At 38.3% G+C, this 14,142-nt stretch overlaps 1 pseudogene; it reads right to left on the bottom strand.

Moving 5' to 3' along the window:
* Positions 1-3,878, bottom strand: LOC109708239 (annotated as a pseudogene).

The raw sequence follows: 14,142 nt of genomic DNA, 5'->3' as shown, positions 1-14,142 counted from the left end.
TCACATTTGGATGTTGATGTGCTTGGTCTCGTCACTGCGGTCTAACGAGAATGTAGCAGTGGTCGACATGTTCCCGTCGGTCACGGTCACCTTATACTCGCCTAGGAATCCAGTGAAGTTAAACGAACCGTGATCGTCACTTGTTCCTTTTATCTCTTTCATTTGCCATTCTCGTAAGAGCCTATCGACGACGTCACCTGTCGGAAGGTTCTTGAAACTTCCATCAGTAAGGCACATTTGGTAGCACCCGCTTTCATGGAACGGAGTCCATAGAATTATACCACTTACAGATGGATGTGAAAATCCTTCTCGCAATACCTCTTCTAGGTATATAGCCTTTAAAAGATTGAGAAAATTATCATATGCAAATTAATTACCAAATATATACTCCAATAAATTTCAATTTTCTTCTGCAAAGGTACCGAATAGCAAATATATCATTATAAAACTTAATTTTTTATATTTATCCTTTAAAAATTCTCCCGTCTGCAAATATATTCTCCTGTTATCAAAATTTAGGTAACCATTAGTTAAAAAAACTAATCACAGTTAGCTAAAAGGTAAAATGACCTTTTCATCCCTTATATATAATTTGTATTTCAATATTGAGTCTCGTTATCTTTTTGACCCTCTCCTATTTATCCATGGCGGCAACAAGACCTATGGCGGCGGTGGCGTTGAAGACGAGGCCCCACTACAACAGAATTAGATTATAGAGACACATGTTTGGGACACTTTTGTGTAAGTGTTCTATTTATGCCAAAACTTAAAAAAAAAAAATCTACTAATGCCTAAATATAAAGCCCAATCCAACCAAAAATAAAATGTTACACTACTCAACCCACCCCACCCCACCCAGCCCATTCGGCCCGATTACAAATAGAAAAGTAAAAAAAAAAAAAGAAAAATCAATTACCATCTCTCTTTTTCTCCTCATTCAATCCATTGAAATTCTAGATAAAGAGCCCTTCGCTCTCGTCCTCCTCCGCTACCGCAGCCAACAAGGTAGAGTTTCGGTGGTTGCTAAATGGTTAAATAAGTATTGATAAATTAGCAGCACTATTTTTAGGTTATAGCGACATTTTTAACTATCACTATATACTTAGCGACCCTACATATAGCAACACTTTTTAAAAGTGTCGGTAATTTAGCCAGCAGCACTTTTTTTGACCTGTACCGATATTTAAAAGTGTCACTATAGACCGTTTTTGTTGTAGTGGCCCTCGATTGTGGCAAAAATGAGGTACCCGCATATGCTGCGACGAAGGCAAGGAGAGAAAAAAAGAAAGATAGCTTTTGCAGGAACAAATTTGTAAGAACAAGATAGTCATTTTATGCATCCATCTTTAAAAAACAAATATTGGTGAATCAAATGACAGCAACATATAAGAACGAGCTAAAATTTTCGGAGGGATATATTTACAAATCCAAAAATTTTTGAAGGAATAAATTAATATGATAATTAATTAAGTTTTGAAGGATATATTAGCTATTTCATATCTTTGTAGGGACCTGTTATGAAATTAACCCCTTATTTAGTCCCTAAATTTCGTTCTGCACACATTTATCTAAAAAACGCACGACAACACCAACTTTAGATATTTTCGGCCTTTGTTAAAATTGAAAATTTGAGGATGAAATTGAAACTGGGGCTGAACCTCCGTAACTAAATTGCTTGGAATTGAAACTTAATGGATGGTACTACAATATTTAGAATTGGAAACTCTAGAGATGAAATTGAAATCTGAATCAAAATTTTGTGACTTTGTTTTAAAAATAACCACCCAATTTCTAAGTACCTGGGTTAGTTGATCAAATTTCTTGCTTATGTCAACCTCAGTTAGCCATATGGGAAGCTGTAGAGTAGCCAATTTATCTAGTACAGCTCTCATCAATGGTATGTTTGGTTTCGCAAAGTGCCCTTGTAGTCCAATCCCCTCTAATAAACCTGGTTCAGGTCCATCATTAAGCTCCTTCAACTTCAATATGTAGGAGTCAACCATTGACTCGACATCTTCGCACGTCTCAACGACGCTGAATTCGTTCATGAACAACGTCGCGAGGGGATCAACCTTCATAGCAGTTCGAAAGAAGTCTAAGGTAGCATTGGGTCCCAGCCGTTGCTCGTAAAAATCGAAATGAAGCATCTCGTTGTTCACGTCCCAGTGCACGAAATCTCCTTTGTATCTCGACAATAGGCTTTGGATGCGAGATTCGACGGCCGCTCGTAGGTCATCGCCTGTAAGATTTCGAACCCACGACGGAGTTACTTTGGGGTTCTCCCAGAATATATTGTGGCCTCGAACCGTGATTTGGTTTCTGTGGATGAATTCTAACATCATGTCGGCTACCGTGTAGTTCACCTTTCCACGAACAGGCTCGGTTGCATACCACTTGAGCTCGTTCTCGAAAACTGCTGCATTAAAGCGCTCCACAAACCATTCCTGCATCCATTCATTCTAGTATTATTATGAGAGTTCAGAAACCATTAAGAGTAAGCAATGATACTAAATATGAGTTGTTTGCCATCTCAGAAGTGAACATATGCAATGCATTTTAATTCTAGGATAGTGATATTTCTAGAGTAGGACATGTTATGATAAAGCAGATTCATTGAATATATTAGCTGGTTAAATCTTCCATGTGAATGCTGATAAGCTTGTGACACCCTAATATTTTCATATCGAATTAATGGGTACTTGTTGTGATTAATTAGGTATACAAGAGACTATGAATGCTAGTAGTAATAACTAGATTTAAGTATTATGTGCCGATGATTTGTGCCCAATGAGTTATTATTTCTAGCTGGTCAAGTGATTACATTTTGTATTAGAGCCGGTTTATCAGCCGGAAGTGTGAGGCAGGCCTCACATCGCCTGATAATCTTGAATTGTGTGTGTGATTATGACACCCTAATATTTCTATATCGAATGGAAACTAAATTGTAATTGGGTATATGAGAGACTATGAACTCTATTCCATAACTGGATTTAAGTATTTTGTGTTGGTGATTTAGATCCAACGAGTTATTATTGCTAGCGGGTCGAGTCATTATATAGCTTCATTAGACTGCTTTGTCAAAAGACCGACATACAACAACGGCGTTGTTCACATCATCAGTTTTAGCACGATATTTCAGTAGAAAAGTATTTACAAGAGTAGTGCAGAGAACCTGATACGATTGGTTTCCTAAGATTGTTTTAGCTATGCTGAACCAAATGGAAAATCCTTCGAGATCTGTCGGATCGAGATGTTTGCTCCTGCAATGCGACTCCCTTGAACGCCGGCCACATGAACAATGGCCGATCGCTTCCTATTCTGCCTAAACAAGTTTGATCATTAGTAGATATTTTCATTTTCGAACAAGCCATAGCTTATGTCTAAAATTTCTTTTTTGTAGGAAGAGAGATGTGAAGGCCGGACCTGCCGAATACTATCTTCTTGGTGCAGATTCCATTGCTCCTCTGAAAACTGCTGCAACGAAACACCTTTGACGGAGATTATGGTTGATTTTTGAGTAAAGGTTGCGTTCTGCATGAACACCAATGTTAGTTTGTATTGATAAATAAAAGGAAAAGAATCAAATATTAAGAACGTATCAATCAAAAGAAGAATAATTCTTAACGGATCTATATATATCAAAATGACCGTAGTTAATTAGCATTCCTTCTTCGGAATTATTTTGGTTAGTGTTCATATTTAACCAGTGAAGTTGTTGCCATGTAAGTAATCCGCGTGATACAACTGATAGATAATAAAAAAAAATAAAAATTTATGGGAGGACTCGATAGTTTGGAGATGGAGTAGAGATGGAAAATTCTCTGTCCGCAGCGCCTACAGTTTTCTCACCTTTGGGGGAGTCATCGACCGCCGGGCCTTTTACCTATGGAAATTAAAAATACCACTCAGAATCAAGCTTTTTCTTTGGTTAGCCTCTAGGAATAGGGTGTTAACGGCGGATAACCTGTCTAAGCGTGGATGGCAAGGACCTTCGATATGTGTTCTCTGTTTCAAGAATGAAGAAAAGCTGGAACACTTGCTATTCGAATGCACGTTCGCAGTGAAACTGTGGACCATTCTTCTACAAGGCTTACCGATTACTACAAATGTGCTATTAAACCAACCAGGCGATCTTCTGTCACGATGGACGCGAGCTCGAACAACACAATCTGGACAAGCTAAAATCCTCTTCGACCTAGGTTTTGCGGCGACTTGTTGGGAAGTGTGGAAAGAAAGGAACGCTAGAATCTTTGAAAATAGAGAGGCGGGATGTGAGGAGGTGGGCAACAAAGTATCTTCATCTGTTATTAGTTGGATCTCTTTTCTGCGGGGATAGGGAGCGAAGATAGTGTCTCCTCACTATGGCGCTTCAATGTTCCTGTAGGATGTATTTTCTCAAATAGGGGGACCCCCCTGTTTAATCAAAAAAAANCTGCGGGGATAGGGAGCGAAGATAGTGTCTCCTCACTATGGCGCTTCAATGTTCCTGTAGGATGTATTTTCTCAAATAGGGGGACCCCCCTGTTTTATGGGAGAAATAAAAATAAAGAAATATAGATATTCCACGATTGTTGAGAATAGGGCAGTCGGCGATGGCACCGTACGCCGTCCTTGTCGAGGACGCATGAGGAGTAGCGGATGGGGGCCGAATGGCTCCGAGCGGCGAGAGAGAAGAAAAGAGGGAAAGAAAAATAAAAACCTAAATCATGGGCAGAGGGATTCAAAATTGTTGCATAGGCGAGGTAAGGGGAGAGGGAGAGTTGCCGCCATCGGTTTGGGAGATAAAGAAAAGTAATAGATCAGAGAAAAAAGAAAAAAGAGAGGGAAAGAGAGTTGAAAGATGTGACTGTGAGGGAGAAAAAGAGTTTTTACTAAGATAAAAGAGAATAGAAAAAATTAAAAATAAATAGTGGGTCGACCGGCCACCCTCAAATGAAGGTGGTACCTCCACGTTGGATTTAACCATGAAAAATCATGTATAGAGGTATAGATAGCTATAGATTACCTGAAAGTAGATAACTGATGTTTTCGAAGATGCATCAAGGACAAAACCTCCCTTGAGAAAGGACCAACAACCACTTTGAGCAATTGTTGTTCCAATACAATTTGATGTTTTATTATCCGAAGTTAACCTTGCCTTCACAACAGTTGAATTTGTTGAGCCAATTTTCACCCAACCTGGGGAAAAAAAAATGTTCATGTTAAATTAACAATAAGCTTATACATGTTTTTGTTGATATTATAATTGCATTGATTTTTATAAGCATCTAGATAATCTTTATGTTTCATATATATCTGCTGTGGGAGTCTAAATGAAACTTCCTTTTCTTTCTTAACTATTGAGAAAAAGGAAGCATGTGGAACTAAGTTTATGTTTATTAGATTCGCACTTAGCTAGAAATAGGAAGCAACTAGGCATCGAGCTTGAGATCTCAAGTGTCGTACTTTCTTGTCATTGGCACTAAAGACGGTCGGTCAATTTCGTCGTTCTATGGTCGGTCACAACAAGCTTCCATATATATAGCAAGTTAATTAATACAAGAAATTAACTATTTCTGGACCAAGAATTATAAGTTTTGTTGCTGTAAAAGGCATCACATTAAAGATTAGTAGAAATCTATAAACCTAAATGAAAGCACAATATTTCTTGCCACGTGGCAAGTCACCCTTCATCCCTTCATCTCATAAATAAATAAATAAATGAAACTACTTTCTCAATCTAAATATCAAATTAACAAAATAATTAACTCTCTCTATTTACCTGCTACTTGAGTTTATTGCTAATAAATTCATTCCGTTTAATATGGACGATGTAGATTCATTGAACCACTAAGCAATAGTGACATTAAATATCAAATTCTTTACTCTTGGACTTTTATTTTATGAAACTAGCCTTTCGCCTTCCCTCCACATATAACGCCTAATTTAACCCTATCTAAACCGTAAATTTAGAAACCCATCCAAAAGGCCCAACCCTTTGCCTTCCCTCCGCATATAACGTCTAATTAATTTATCCACTCATTTTAACCCTAATATAATCGTAAACCATAAAAACTCATGCAAAAGCCTCATTTTCTCCTACGCATGTCATGAAAATGAAAGTCTATTTTGTTTCTTATAATAAATTACAACCTCCTTCATTTAACAAGAGGTGTGGGATCTATTTACTTTTTTTTTTTTTTATTTCTAATTTTGATGTATTATCCTCTTCTCATTTAGCCTGAGGCGTAGGCGATGCTTCAGGTCATAGCGGTGGCAGAGGCGGTGAATGTGATGGCAGTGGAGATTAAGACGACTGCGGAAGAAAGCGTGGGCAATGACAGTGGAGATCGAGGCGGCAGTAAAAACAATAGCAAGTCTCGCCCTCTTAGAGACCAATATTAAGTGAGAGTTTCTCTATCTTTTCTTTGTTTTTCTCTCTCTCTTCTTATTTTCTATTTTTTTAACCTATTTTACAGTATTTTTTGGAATTATTTGATAATTTCTGTTTAAGATGAGTTGGATTGGATTAAAAATCTAATACTCTGATAATACCTGCCTGCCGCATCGCGCGGGTAACTACACTAGTGTAAATTAAGAGGAGATCATGAATATACAAAGGGACTTACATGAAAAGCTGTATCTAGTAGACTCTGTGAGGTTGTAAAATAGAAAAGCGGAAGAGTATACCCCCGTTGCTGTCTTAAATGATGTTAGCTGAGTATACGCAGAACCGTCCATCAGAATCCCCCCGTTGTATAATGGTGCTTCAGGTTCAGATTTGCACTGTCAAAAAATAACGTACATTAATCAATCATCATCAAGTGTTTCATTGTGTTAAAGTGTTTTGACCAACTCAGAATATAAATAACTAACTAGTTTGCTAGATGTTATATATGCAATGAAAAAATTATGACCATTATTACAAGAAAAATAATATTTAACTTATTATGCTTGAAAGCATCCCAAATCATCTATCATTATAGTAAAAAATATCGCCAAATAAAGAATCGCTACATATATACCGGCGCTTATGCCATGCATCGCAGTGTCGGTGAAATATATATATTCTGACGCTTTAAAATGTCTGAATTTTTTTAAAAAAAAAATTTCAGACACTTTAAACGTTGAAAAATTAAAAATAGTGATATAATTTATTTTCAAAAAATTAATTTGATACAATAAAAAGTACTGCAAAAGATAAAAAAAGTTACCTCTGTGTAAGCTGTATAGTCATACTGGATTCCATCAACAACAATAATAAGGTGCAAGTTGAATAAGAGTATAAGCGGAAGGAGAGGCCACATTACACGAACTCCATGAAACGGGTCTTTCATTGCAGAACAAAACTAATTAAGCTGATAGTTTTAACATATAATGGTGGATATAAGAAGAGCGCTCTCTCTTTCTCTCCAGAGCTTCTTTGTGAGGGAGAAAGAGAGAGAGGGAGAGTTTTATGAAGCGGGAAATGGAGACCGGTGGTGAGCTCTTTTATGGATGATATTAGCCTGTAGAGGGGTTGGATATTAGTCTTTATTTAACTAGGATGTAAATTTCCATCATTAAAATTTATTTAACTAGTATGTAAATTTCCATCATTAAAACTTATGTTATTAAGAGTTGTTAAATATAAAAATATATAACACCGTTCTCTAACAACTTAATCTTTTAGAGTAGAACGATTGTTTTATATGGTATCAAAACATATGATTCTTCGAGTCACGCTAGGTTCCTAATATTATTAATTTTCTCCTATTTAATTTAAGTCCACATGATAGGTCTTGCAAAAAATCTCGAGCCCAAACTTCACATAGTATCAGAGCAGGATGTTCTGAATTCGAGTCACGCCAAGCTCCTAGTATTATTAGTTCTCTCCTATTTAATTCAAGTTCACATTATGGGCCTTACAAAAAGCTCAAGTACCCGCTTCTAAAATAGGGTTTAACCCTATTTAATCAAAAAAAAAAGCTCAAGCTGAGACGTGAGAGGAAGTGTTAAATATAAAAATATATAACACCGTTCTCTAACAGTTAATTCAAGTCCACTTCATGGGCCTTACAAAAAAATCTTGAGCCCAAACGTGAAGAGAGTGTTAAATGTAATAACATATAACACCGTTCTCTAATACTTACTTCAGCTTTTAGAGTATAACTCTTATTTCACAAGAGTAGTTAAATAATTTATATTAAGAAAAAAAAAATAGTTCAATGGAATGATTAGGAATTAAGGATATATATTTTGTTTTTGGAATTAATTAGATTGAATGGGAATAAGATAAAAAAAAAATATTAGATTTAATGGCGTCAAAGGTAGTTTTAAAAATCACAGGATATAAGACATTATAAGAGGAATCCAGTTGGAATAAATAATCACGCTATATAAGGCGAGATTATTAAATCATAAAGAAAGAGTTTTGAGTCTAAAGACGCGCGATTGCATTTCGAAAAATATTAGTCATCTTATGCTTCTAATTAACTCGCTAAATTAACCTTCTCTCTCTTTTAGCAGTACTGTTGATCTTTTGTTGTATTCTATCCATTTACCCCCAAATTTGAACGTAATACATAGTTGACAAAGAGATACAATTGAACAAGCAATCACTAAGATGCCGAGTAATTTTCGTTTTTAATTTTAACTTAAAGCGCATAAAATCTTGTTTTGAAATTACGTATAGAGTGCTATGTTCATATCATAAGCTTCTAAAACCCGTGTAGCATTTTTTTCCCCCCTCCAAATCTAATTTCTTATAATATCTTCTATAGGGAAGCTGTACGGAGTAGAGCTTCCAATTTTCTGAATACAGCTAAAAATTTGCGTTGGCACTAAGGCGTTTTCTGATTATATATAGTTACTACCACTGCAGCAAATTATATTTTAGACGATACTATTTAGACAACGTTCTATTCTAACATCTTTAATATTTGATATGTGTCGACACTATAATTAAACGTCGCTAATAAACATATTTTTATCGAATATTGATAAAAATTTTTTGACGCATCGCTAGTTATTGTTTAAGGTGTCTTTAAATGCAAGATTTATTGTAGTGTACTATATTATGTAAGCGTTTTATGACAAAAAACATTCGTTTTATAGGATCAAAATTTATTGTCTGTAATATTTAGCGATAAACAAGCCTTCATCGTTGCTCCGTCGCTAAAACATTTTAGTTTTGGCGGCTTTATTTAGCGACAACAAAAGATTTGTCATTACAAATATACTTCTAGTGACATAATATATATATAGTTACTGATTGCCTACTAATTTATTGCTAAATATATATTTAGATAGTGAATTCGGTTCCTGTAATATATATAACCTAATAAAACCAAATTATATTCGTCTAGAAGCTGTTATTTTTAAATTATTTTATTTTATTTTTTATAATAATTTACCAAGATAGGATAATTTGTTGCCAATTCAACGACAGGTTACTTAATTGCGCTAATATTTTACTACCAATATTATGATTGCAGATTCATCTATCAAATATATATCTAATTACATATACACGATGGACAATTTGGTTGCAGTTTTATTGATCAATCAAGTAGCAATTCCTGTCCTGCTATTTTTAACTGTCACACGTGCATGGAATTGTACAAAAAGGTCCAACTGCTAAAATTAGAATTACACCAAATTGATTGCTGTATCGTCTCATTTTATTTAAATAAAATTTCGCTCTCGGGCGATCGACTTCCCTCAAAAAAAAAATCTAATTAGAATTACAATTAGAATTCTTTATCTCTATTACTCAAAAAATGTAGTTCTACTTTGTCACCAAGTTGTACATAAAAATTACTCTTTTGTAATTTTAATACCACTTGGTTACCATTCTCCCACCACTATCTCAATTATTTGGAGGTGCATGTAAATATGATTTGAATGGACATGTTGAATAGAGCTTCTTCACACAGGCTACAGCTAAGCGAGTTTTAAAAAAAAGAAATTATTTTTTGAGTCATAAATAACAACATTTTAAAAACAATTAAAAGAAATTTTGCCAGCATATATATACAAGCTAAAAATAATTTTGTAATATGTAGTCGTTAATTAAGCAAAGGTGGTCAACTTGAGTAATTAAGCAGCATGAAACGACACAGTTTTGAAGAAAAAAAGAAATCAAAATAAATTGATTCAGTTCAGTAGGGTTTTTTTGGGTTTGAATATGAAATAAATCAAACAACAGTAATGATTTAACATTATTCTGAAAGTTTCAGTCCCATGATAGTAATGGTTAAACGCTTCACGTTTTTGAACATCATCTAAAGAATAATTCATATAGTAAATGCTTATAAATTAGCTTATATTTAGTTTAGATTTGTAGTTATCTAAATTGGAGTTAAATCCTAATCTAATTGAGATTGAATATAATTTAGATTTAATTTGGCATATATGGATTATGAGTCGGAATCTAATTTCTAATTGAATTAGAATTAGACTCTATTTAGGAGACATGTATTATAAATACATGCTACGGCCAAATTAATCTAGCCGCAACAAAATTAAGAGGCCATGCACTAATTAATTAAGCTCTTGGAGGGTACGGTTGTTGCCGGAGGGAACCGAGCTTCGTGTTAATTTGGTGTTTTCGGTGGCTGCATCATCACGAGCAAAGAGAGAGTTGGAGCTCTAATTTATTAAGTGAGCATCCGAGGAGCCGGCGACTAATTATGCACATTGGGTCCGTACGGTTGAAGAGCCTAGTGCTAATTAAGGCCCAATTTTGTTGGTTCGTACGGATTGAGAGAGAAGCTATTTTTTTCGGAGTTGCTTATTACGGCGTTTTTGATCTGATTAGAGTTTCGGGTCTTTTGAGAGATCTTCTTTGTACTCCGTCTTTTCGACATTAATAAATTATTTGCTCCGTCTTCGCCCGTGGACGTAGGCTGTTGGCCGAACGACGAAAATATCGGTGTGCTCTTTCCTCTTATCTTTTCGTTTCCTGCATTAAATTATTTTCTGGATCTATTTTTCGCCGTTCCGATTTTAACAGTTTCTTCAGTTTGATCTCGATACGTAAAATTAAATCAAGAAGAATTATAAATGAAATCAAACTAAATTAATCAAAAGTAATCTAGTTGGATTATAGTAATTCAATTTAAACCGAATTGTGTTCGGACATAAATGTGAGGAACAATTAATTATTATAAATCTTAGGGAAAAATGTAGAAAGACTTAATTCATAAACTTTAGATTTTTTATAAACAAGTGTTTGAACTTTTAATTTTAATAATTGGATCCCTTGTACTCTATCAAATAGTTCAGTAGACTCCTATTTTCAATTAAAGTTATTATTAATTACCGAATTATTTTGGTCTTAAGCAAAATATTATTTTGTAATAAAAAGAACATTTGAATAGATCACTCGCACGGAACGAGTACAATATATAGGAGATCTAGCAAAGCTATTTACCATATTCTAATCAAAATATGCGAAACCACTTATTTTATCAAATCAAAATATTTAGTGTACACAAATAGTAAGCAAGTTGTGCACATGAGTACAATAGGTTGTGCTAAAAATAATGCAAAAGAACCAACCGTTCCTAGCGCAAGTGGCAAAGGATTTGGTGGTTGGTATCTGAAATCTCAAGTTTGAATCCTAATTTTTTACATTTCCAACTAAGTTTATTTCTAAATGAAATAAACGAAGCGAATAACATACTGCTTATCTCTCTCAAAAAAAAGAAGAAGAATATTATTAAGAAAATATTTAAAAACGGTAAAGCCTTAATTAATAAGCCACCTACTAATTAATTAACAAAAATATATGTTCATTAGACTAGTTAATATGTAGTTTGTCGGATCGTTGGCGCTAACCATTAATCCCAAAAGCTCGAGCTGTTAGAAATATGCAACCAATTCACTTAAAGCGTACAGAAACAGCGCCCACGGGNGAGCTGTTAGAAATATGCAACCAATTCACTTAAAGCGTACAGAAACAGCGCCCACGGGTCTCGATTGTGACTCGGCCCACATGGCCTCCCGCCACAGGGCAGGATGCTGACCCATTTAACCCAACAATCCCCCCCTCCAGCACCTGCACACATTTGCAGCATGCAGGAATCGAACCCGTGACCTCTGGCTCTGATACCACTTGTCACGGACAAAACTTTTTTCTTCGTAAAGCCCGTGCGGCGCCCCCTTCCTGCTCGAAGATGGGCAAGCCTACCACAAGTCCTAACCACGGACAAGCCTTCCAAACTTAACAGCGGAATACCAATCCAAGCATTTGCCAAGCTTGCTCCTGCGCGAGACTGACAGCTCAACCAATCGCCTGCAATCGAACCCCTCGTCGGACTCCACGAGTTCCCCAACGAGCAACCCCAATACTGAGGCTGGCCACCAAGCTAGGTCACTTCTCCACGATTGGGCCTCTTGCGCCTAACAGCATCCACGGCCATACCACCTACTCGCGGCCTGCTCGCTCAGTCCACTGACACACGTCAAAGCAGCCACCCAAGTGTGCGCCACAAGCTCGTCTGTCTTCCAACGCCAGCGACATAGCGCGACACCCCGCACGCCCATGCTCCGCACATTCGTGCTTCGCATGCGACCCGTACGGCACACGTGCCCTCAACGCTCCTGGAAAGGAAGCCAACAAGCCCATACCGTGCTCCTCGATTGTCCATACGACCTCACATTGCCATGGCGCTCTGCGCCCTCGGATTCCATAGTTTCGCCACATAAGGCCCCATACACACAAGCCGGTCTCGCTCCACGTCGCAACCCATCTGACTCCTCCACGGCTCGACCACGTCTGGCCGCACACCAATGGTCCAGTCCCTCAAGGTTCACCATACGGATACCGATACTGTTTGCCACACTGGGTTTCGCCCCTCTCGAGTCTCCAAGACCTACGCGCCTCGCGAGTCTCCTTCGACGTGTCTTCTTTTTGGCGATCCTACAGAGATCCATCCCCTTAAGCCTTCGCAGGCACCGCGCCCTGCGAATCCCCGCTCAGCACACTTGCCTTAGCGAGCCTTGCCCTCTACGGCGGGCCATCCGTCGCAAGACTAACCCTCATCCGCTCATGCGCTCCCTCACAGAGATCCGAGCCGGCATAAGGTAGTGCAAGCGAACCTAGGAGCAAAGCCTCCCGGGTGCTTCCCACTCCACAATGTCGTCGACCTCTGTCTCCGACATTGCCCTAGGCTCGTGACCCTTCAACCATCCGTTGCACAGTCACACGAAACACTAGGCTTGACTACTCCGCTAGCCAAGGGACGACCCATGTCGTATGAGTCGGCGGGGGAGTCGGGGCCACTCTACGCAGTGTCCACCCCTCCTCCTATATACCATGCAGGACATCCAGCCCTTTGGCACCCCGGGGGTACAAAGGTGCCCACCGAGGGGTACGTTTTGAAACCCCGCATGCGGTACCAAAATCCTTGCCATGACATGGGCCATTGCTAGAGAATTGCCTCCGTAGACTTGACAGCGGCTCCCACCTGACGGAACGCTTCAACTCCGCAACTCCATAGCTTCGGCAACTCAATGACTACTAAATATGGCCCCCAAGAGCGTCACGGTCGAGTCCTAATGATTGACCCGTGACATCCTCCCCCACTTGAACCATCGATGCCTTCGTCGATGCTCCAACTTCGTTGTCAGCAGAACCACTCCCAGACCTCTGATCAGAGCCACCCACGGCCTTGGCATCTCAAACCACACTGACCTACCTTCGAGTTCGTCCACTCAACAACGCTTCTGTAAAGCCCATTGTCCTCCGCGACGAAACGCCTCACACACGAATCCTGTCCCACCCTGAGTCAGAGCTCTTCAGCCTTGGCGCCTCGCTCGCACCACACTAACTCCTTTGCGGAACCAGAACTCAAATTCCATCGGACTGCAAGATTGCACTGCCACTCCACCAAAACTTGGTCCTTGCCATCAAAGCTACTCGGCCTGCGCGCCTACTTTGCCCTGACATAACCAAAGTTCCTCGAGTTCAGTAGCCAACCTTATAACTCCTCTGGGTGTGCATGTCCTCCGCGACACGCACGCGCATTCTGCCAACGCTGCAGAACACGCCAGGTGTGTATGTCCTCCGCGACACACACGTGAACTCCAGCTCTGATACCACTTGTCGGATCGTTGGCGCTAACCATTAATCCCAAAAGCTCGAGTTGTTAGAAATATGCAACCAATTCACTTAAA

This window comes from Ananas comosus, linkage group 3 (genome assembly GCF_001540865.1).
Source record: "Ananas comosus cultivar F153 linkage group 3, ASM154086v1, whole genome shotgun sequence".
Taxonomy (NCBI): domain Eukaryota; kingdom Viridiplantae; phylum Streptophyta; class Magnoliopsida; order Poales; family Bromeliaceae; genus Ananas; species Ananas comosus.
Note: the sequence above shows the minus strand (reverse complement) of the source record. Positions and strands in the feature narration are given on the sequence as shown.